Genomic DNA, 8,327 nt, shown 5'->3' with positions numbered 1-8,327 from the left:
CACTGTACTTATGTTTTTCTGGATCTCCCACGTCTTCTGGTACCCGCCCCTCCTTGGGTGCGGCCTCCGCCGCCTCTGGGTTTCCAGAATGAGGGGGCAGATCTGTGCCTACCTCTAAAAAATGCCTCGAATCTCCAGACCCTGCATTGTGGTCGGTATCGGAGGTGGACACCGAGGAGGCAGATTCAACCGGAAAGGGTGGTGCCCTTCTCCTTCTCATGGGTCTAATGGTATTGTCATTAAAATTGTGAGTATTACCCAGCAACCACCTATACACAGTGTGGTTTTTCAACCCAATTTTGTGTTTTATCGTCACGCAATAGAGGAATCGCACTAACATTAGCTGCCTCAATATCAACCCTAACAACCTTGAGATCAAGTCCCACCTCCTCTATTACCAGTGCTATCAGATCGAGGGAACATTTGTTTAGGATGCCACACCATCAACTGCAAAATTTAGGATTACTTCTCCCTATGGTAGGTGTATTAATAATGCGAAAACCTCTCGGTATCTGCCGTCGCCGGTGGTACTCCGAGAGGAATTGCCCATGGAGATTCAGATCAATCTCTCGTTGCCTTTGTTTCAATAACCAATGAAATATATCTAATGGAGTGTCTGCTGGTAATGCCTCAAAATCAATTTTATCAAACAACAACTTCTCCACCTCCTCATCAGTAAAGGATAAGGTGCCTTGTTCGGCTTGTGACCGCAAGCCGTCATCAAGTAGATATGCACCTTCCTGTGTCATTTTTGAATAAAAAAAAAATATATATATATATATATATATATATATATATACACACACACACCAGGACAATACAAAACACAAATTGCTGCATACACAGTGTCACATAACAATGTACTACTTTAAACAAGATATAAGGATGGGTGTCAGAAAAGAGAAGGACCACAAAAGCAGAGGTCCTGCACCTATACAAACAAGAGGGTTCTGCACTCTCATCAAAGTTCCTAATGGTGGGTGCTCCCGACAGACGAAATGTCCGCAAATGTAGACGAGAATTCCACGTGGTGGAGGGTGCACTCTCACTGTGTATAAAGTCCACACATTTCTTCAATAGAAAATTTTTATTGTAGCCTCAAAGGTTTCGACGTTTCGATCCAAAAACCAGGATCTTTTTCAAGAAGGGCCATACATGAATCATCAAATCCAATCATAATATAATGAAGCCGAATAATTAAAAGTATATCTAGAAAAAATAGAACATAAACATGACTGAGCCTCCCTGGTCCCAATATATAACAATATTAGCGACAATGCTTGTATCAACATAAACTACTGCATAATTCCAGATTTAGAAAAAAGGAACTCATATACCAAGAACAGGTGGCAGAGTAGTGAGACTACAAGGAGGAATAAAATAACACCCTGTGTTCACCACTGGTCTTAAAATGCATGCAATGCCTACCCCTCCTCACCTCTATCAGCACATTCCAATATGGCCCTTCTTAAAAAAGATCCTTTTTGGATCGAAACGTCGAAACATTTGAGGCTACAATAAAAATTTTCTATTGAAGAAATGTGTGGACTTTATACACAGTGAGAGTGCACCCTCCACCACGTGGGATTCTCGTCTACATTTGCGGACATTTAGTCGGTCGAGAGCACCCACCATTAGGAACTTTGATGAGAGTGCAGAACCCTCTTGTATATGTGTAATATATATATATATATATATATATATATATATATACACATACACACACACACACACACACACACTAGCTGTTCTACTCGTTCTTTGCACAGGAGTTTCTGATTTTCACTTTTCTACATATACATGAGTGTTAATAATTCAGTATATCTATAGAGATGTAAATTTGATATGTGTTAATGTGAGTAAATAGTAATCCATGGTTCTTGGTGTTACCCAAGCAACACCTGTAGCAGATATGGTAAAAAGTGACTGGACCATTTTTGTAGTTTATTAAATACTACACATGGAGGAGCAATCTGAATTTTAATCTGATTATCTGTTTGGGCGTTATCGTTCACGCTACGCAAGCCAAGCATTAGCAATGACGTCATTATGTCAACCCCCTTTTTATCCCCTTGGGGTAGGTTTATTAAAATTCTAATTACATAGTTTTCCTATTTCCCACTTGCAGAATACCTATGTTGAATTTCAGCATCCAAACATATTGGGAAGTAAGAAAATTCGTGATGAGTTAGTGAGTGAGTGAGTGCTTTCACATTAATATATATATATATATATATATATATATATATATATTATATATATTATATATATATATAGCGATGAGTCAGTGAGTGAGTGAGGGCTTTCACATTAATATATTATATATATATACAAAAAAATGTCTTCCACCCCGCGCTCAACCCACCAGCAGCAATATGGAGAAAGTCCCTGTTAGTGAACTTTCCAAGAATAACATAAACAAAAACAATAACCAATTGCGCTTGGTATAACTTTAAAGCACTCAGATTTTAGTATTTCCAGTAGCTGTTCTTCCACGGTGTGGATTCTTATAACTGGTATCACCTGCAAGTATACCCTCACACCAGAGAACACACCCGAACAAAAAGACGGCCAGAATGGCCTAAATTAGATATGATACCAATTTGTTTTTATTAAAAAACATATAGAATTCCATAAATTTATATGAACATTTTTTTTACAGATAAAAGGTTCCATACATTCATATAAACATTCTTAAAAGAAAAACATCCAGATACAGTCAATAGGTTTTCTGTTCAAGCCTTTAAAGAACACCCTCACCCTTATAGGTGTATATTCTGTAGGGTGTATTAATGAACTAGATAAGAGACCGTAACGGATTCGACCCAACGCGTTTCGTCAGAACGACTTCATCAGGGGTTTCTGTATGGTATCACTAAAACATAAAACGGGTGATTGGATGGTCCTTTAAAATTTCTAGGATAATTTTTATATACACACATATATGCATATACACATAGGGAAGGAAAGTGGAGGAGAAAATGGAGAAGGAAATATATACATACCAAAAAAAGGAAGGAACAAAGGCCTTCATGGATATAAAACACCCATAGCCCATATATATAGGACCAACTTTTAATAGAGATGGATAATTCACCCAGAATGGTTGTAGGATGGTAAAACCTATGGATATTATTAATTGGTTAGAAGACCATAATTTTAATATTCGGACATATTTTTACTGGGTGCTATCAGGTGTGGTGTCTTATCATATAATTTTATACATACCAAGCATAAACGCATACGCCTTTAAGGGTATTCAGCTAGTTAATGAACCTGGTTGCAGACTCTTTTCAGTTTTTATGCAGGGTCTGTTAAATTTGAACCCTAAAGAATATTTAACAACATTTCAGCTACATATACTTTAAAGTGCAATTATATCACAAACTCCAAAAAGTGAATAATAAACGGTGTGTTCAATAAATTTACATATAGTGAATAACTGCACCACTCAGTGTCGATTTCTATAGCATAGAGCTAATTTCATATATAATACTAATAATGGTATCCAATCTCATTACAATTGTGTTTCTTTCAATACCACATAGTTGCATCATATCTAACTCGTTTTCATAATATCTATTTAATATTCATTCCATTCATAATTTTAATACATGATAATACAAAAGATCAGGTGCTCACTTAGATCACAATATCAGTGATTACAATTTAAACATACAAGTCTTACATATTAGACAAATACAGTCCAGTACAATGCATTCCAAATACTTACTGCAGCCACCAGGAAAGAGACACAAGTAACAGCCACATCCAAAATGAACTGGCACAGCACTGAGACTGCTATTTATTCATCTCAGTGCAAGTCTCACTTCCTGTAATTAGTGGCTCTAATTATTAGTTTTTCCTGGATACTGCTCCTATTCTAAACATAATTCCACACTTAAAAGGATTAGAATAATCCCTAGATTTAGGTGAACTTTTTAATTTGAAATAAAAAAGTGAATTGTGCTTAAAAACAACTTAAAAGTGTCTATGAACTAACTATCAGGTGTGTGGATACTGATTTCCTGCATGTGTTCCACTCAGCAAAGGCTGGAACGCATATGTAAGGAGACAAAAAAAAAAAAAAAAAAAAAAGTTTAAATCCTATACTTCATTTATATATTGCTAATGCAAAAAAGCAAGTGTTTGTGTTCAATATGCCTATTACCGCTAATCTTTATATCTCCATAGTAAATATCTAAGATTGGTATTGAAAAAGAATTTAAATCCTATATCTTATTTATAATTTGCTAGAAAAAAAGTGTCAAAAACCAAATTGTTCGTGTTCAAAATATATTTTACCACTAATCTAGGTGGAGCACTAGATAAACTATTCTTTTTTGCAACAAATTGTACCATATGTATATATACATATACACATAAAATAAGTATTCGAATGCAGAGTCCAAGACTGGTACATTTATCCACATATTCTAACATGCTTTTAAAGACACAGTGATCGTATACTCTGTAATAAAACTTTTTTTTTTTTTTCTTTTCTTTATATTGCATTTATTTTCACATCATAGTGTTATTTTACATACATAGTTTTCAAAATAGCCCCATGTAAAATTGGGGGAAAAAAAAAAGAATGAGAGGGAGAAACAAAAGGGAGGGAATATAATCTGGATCTTAGTTGGAAAGAAGAATCTATAAAATGATGGGAAACTATAGATCTCATAGGAAAGATACTATATCAATGTTCTCATTAAGTCCCCCTGGTACCAACGTGTTTAAATTATAGTTCCAATACGTTTCCCTTTTTGATAGAAGAAGGTCCCTATCTCCTCCTCTATCTCCTAGCCGTACGCACTCAAGGATTGTAATTGAAAATCCTTTTAAGTTCGAATTATGACATTCCAAGAAATGCCTCGGCAGGTTATGACTTGTTACCTTATTTTTAATGCTACGCATATGTTCTTGGATTCTAAGTTTTACTAACCGCTTCGTCTTGCCAATGTAGGACAAATTGCATGGACAAGTAATTCTATAAATGACATACTGTGAGTTACAGTTAACCACCTCTTTCAGTTTGTATTCCAAGCCATTATCCAATAGCCACACAAACGGTTTATTTTCCATGTGTTTGCAGCAAATGCAATGTCCACATGGAAAACAACCTCCCTTTTTCTTCAGTGAAAGAAATGTATCTGGTCCAGATGTGGATACTTTAGTAGATTTAAGTTTGCTTGGGACCAGAATGCTTTTCAAATTCTTTGCCCTTCTGAAAATAACTAGAGGTTTTGGAGGGAGAGAGGGTCCCAACACTGGATCCTTTAACAGGATATTCCAATGTTTCTCCAATGTTGTTTTCACCATCCAATTTTCTTTGTTATATTGAGTAATGAATGGTCGACATTGAAAGTGTTTTTCTATTTTCTTTCTAGTATTATTCGATAGGAGACTCGGTCTATCTTGTTTCAATGCTCTATCAATCGCCTCCTCTATTTTTAAAGCATTGTAACCTCTTGACAGGAAGCGTTCTTTTAGAATCTCCGTTTGAACCAGAAAGTCGTTGACATTACTACAATTTTTCCGAAGCCTCAGGAATTGTGCATAGGGGACATTCTCAATCCAATTTCGATGGTGACAACTTGTAGATGGTATAAAACTATTAGTGTCCACATCTTTGAAAAAGGTTGAGGTCTTAATATTTTCATTTACTGTACTTTCCAATTTAATGTCTAAGTAATCAATTGTAATCGTGTCTGTTCTGTGAGTAAATTTCAGATTGAATTGGTTTTGATGGATAGCTTCTATAAAAGAGGCTATACTTTGTGAGTCACCATTCCATACAAAAATCAAATCGTCAATATAGCGCCTATAGAATCTAATATTTTCTGTAAAGAAAGGGGAACCATAGACAAAAGTGTTCTCCCACTCCCCCATCAGCAGGTTCGCATACGATGGGGCAAATTTTGTCCCCATTGCAGCCCCCTGTTGTTGGAGGTAGTGGGCATCTCCAAACTGGAAATAATTGTGTCGCAGAATATATTCAATACTGTGTAGGATAAACTCAGTTTCTCCCACAGTTTTTTCCAAATCAATTTCCAAGGTTTTCTTGACTGCAAGGACCCCCTTATCGTGCGGAATTGACGAATAGAGGGCTTGGACATCGATTGTAAGCCAAGTGTCCCCTTCTCTCCATATATAGTTTGCCAATTCCTGTAGTAAACTAGTAGAGTCTTTCAAAAAAGATGGCAACCTTTTTACATAGTGTTGTAGTTTGAGGTCTATATAGTGTGACAAATTTGAGGTCAAAGAGTTGATCCCCGAAATTATGGGCCTCCCTGGGGGACATTCACGATTTTTATGCACTTTTGGAAGGTGATAAAAAATTGGTACTGTTGGATGTTTTACAAACAGATAATCATATTCCGTTTGGCAGATTAAATTTTTTTTCCTAGCATCAAAGAGTAACATATAAAGTTCTTCCTGAAAATGTTCAGTGGGATCTGAACTTAATTTAAGGTAGGTTGATTCGTCATCCAGAATTCTACCCGCCTCAGCTAGGTATGAATCTCTTTCCTGGATGACTACACCTCCTCCCTTATCTGCACTGCGGATAACTAAGTTATCATCTTTCTTTAGAAGGGAGAGTGCTTTCTTTTCTTGAGGTTTCAAATTAGAAGTAAACTTGTCTGGTTTTACCTTTAATTTTCTAAATTCATCCTTAACTGAATCAAAAAAGATTTCCAAATGGCTACCCCTTGATTCAACTGGGTAGAATTTAGATGGAAGGGCCACTACAGGTTTCTGTTCAGTAATTCTAGACATAGCAGGGGTTGGATTTTTAAAAAAATGCCTTTGCACTGTTAGATTTCTTATATATTTATTCAAGTCAATATAAAGATCAAATTTATTGACATGTGCGTCTGGAGCGAATTTTAGGCCTTTACCTAAAACCGTTGTTTGAGCACTCGATAATTGTCTCTTGGAGAGGTTGAAGAGTCCAACCTCTGATTCTCCACAAGATGAAAAAGTGGCCTTCTTCTCTTGTTGTTTGGTGAGTTTTCTCCCCCCTCTCTTTCCTCTCCTATAAAAAGACCTCTTTTTCGTCCCTGTTGTAGATCTTTCCGTGGACCCTCGTCTAAAAAACGTTGTCGAAAGACATTTGGGGACTGAGATCTCCCAACATCATATCTTTTCCTATAAGACGGATATCTATCTCTCCAATGGTTTTGGTAAGAGGTAGTTCCATCTCTTTTTCTTCCATAATGGGGAGAATAATTAGAGGACCGTCTCCTTCTATTTTGCCAATTATCCCTTTTATAATTCTCTGTATATATAGGAGCATGTCTATATTGATCACGTCTGCTCCTACGTTCAGGCTCTTCATTACCTCGTTTTGAAAATTGATTGACGAATTTGGAATCTGTATTAGACCAACTAAATATTTTATTGTTTACATAATCATTTTTATCCCTAGAAATTTTTTTTTGTTTTCTATAGATGATTTCATCCTCAACTGCGTCTAGTTTCTCCTGTAGGTCAGTTACATCTTTTTTAAACTCCTCACTGTTTTCAAATTTAGTAAGAGTAGTTTCTAATTGGTTAAGTTCAACTTCAAGTTTATTTAACTCCTTCTTCTTTTCAGTTGCTAATAGAGTCATGAGTTTTATGGAACAGTCCTCCAAAATGGAGTTCCAGTTTTTCATAAAACCCTCATCAAGGTTACCAAAGGTTGGTGTTTTAATCATTCTTAGCCCCCTAGGGACTCGACCCACTTCTATGTATTTTTCTAGCGTTATCACATCGTACCAATTCTTAAGTTCTTTGATCGCTAGTTTCTCTATCAGATTTAATTGTGGATAATAATCTTCCGCATCCTCCTCCATATCTCCTTCCACATATTCCTCTGAAAAAATATTTCTACATTTTTGAGGTCTTTTAGACCTATCCCTAAAAATAGGCATTATTTGGCAGCAGGAAAAGACAACTAACAGAAAAGATACACAAATACAGGTTCATTAACTAGCCGAATACCCTTAAAGGCGTATGCGTTTATGCTTGGTATGTATAAAATTATATGATAAGACACCACACCTGATAGCACCCAGTAAAAATATGTCCGAATATTAAAATTATGGTCTTCTAACCAATTAATAATATCCATAGGTTTTACCATCCTACAACCATTCTGGGTGAATTATCCATCTCTATTAAAAGTTGGTCCTATATATATGGGCTATGGATGTTTTATATCCATGAAGGCCTTTGTTCCTTCCTTTTTTTGGTATGTATATATTTCCTTCTCCATTTTCTCCTCCATTTTCCTTCCCTATGTGTATATGCATATATGTGTGTATATAAAAATTATCCTA

At 35.9% G+C, this 8,327-nt stretch overlaps 1 long non-coding RNA gene across 1 annotated transcript; it reads right to left on the bottom strand.

Annotated features, from left to right (window-relative positions):
* Positions 1-2,669: 2,669 nt before the first annotated feature.
* LOC134965239 (uncharacterized) lies at positions 2,670-3,329 on the bottom strand. Its single transcript, XR_010188342.1, has 3 exons — positions 3,229-3,329; positions 3,006-3,123; positions 2,670-2,875 (listed from the first exon to the last, which is right to left on the bottom strand). It is a non-coding gene; the product is annotated as an uncharacterized LOC134965239 (long non-coding RNA).
* Positions 3,330-8,327: the final 4,998 nt, after the last annotated feature.

The sequence above is a fragment of the Pseudophryne corroboree genome, chromosome 10, assembly GCF_028390025.1.
Source record: "Pseudophryne corroboree isolate aPseCor3 chromosome 10, aPseCor3.hap2, whole genome shotgun sequence".
Lineage (NCBI taxonomy): Eukaryota > Metazoa > Chordata > Amphibia > Anura > Myobatrachidae > Pseudophryne > Pseudophryne corroboree.
The sequence above is the reverse complement of the archived record's forward strand: the minus strand, read 5'-3'. Positions and strand labels throughout refer to the sequence as shown.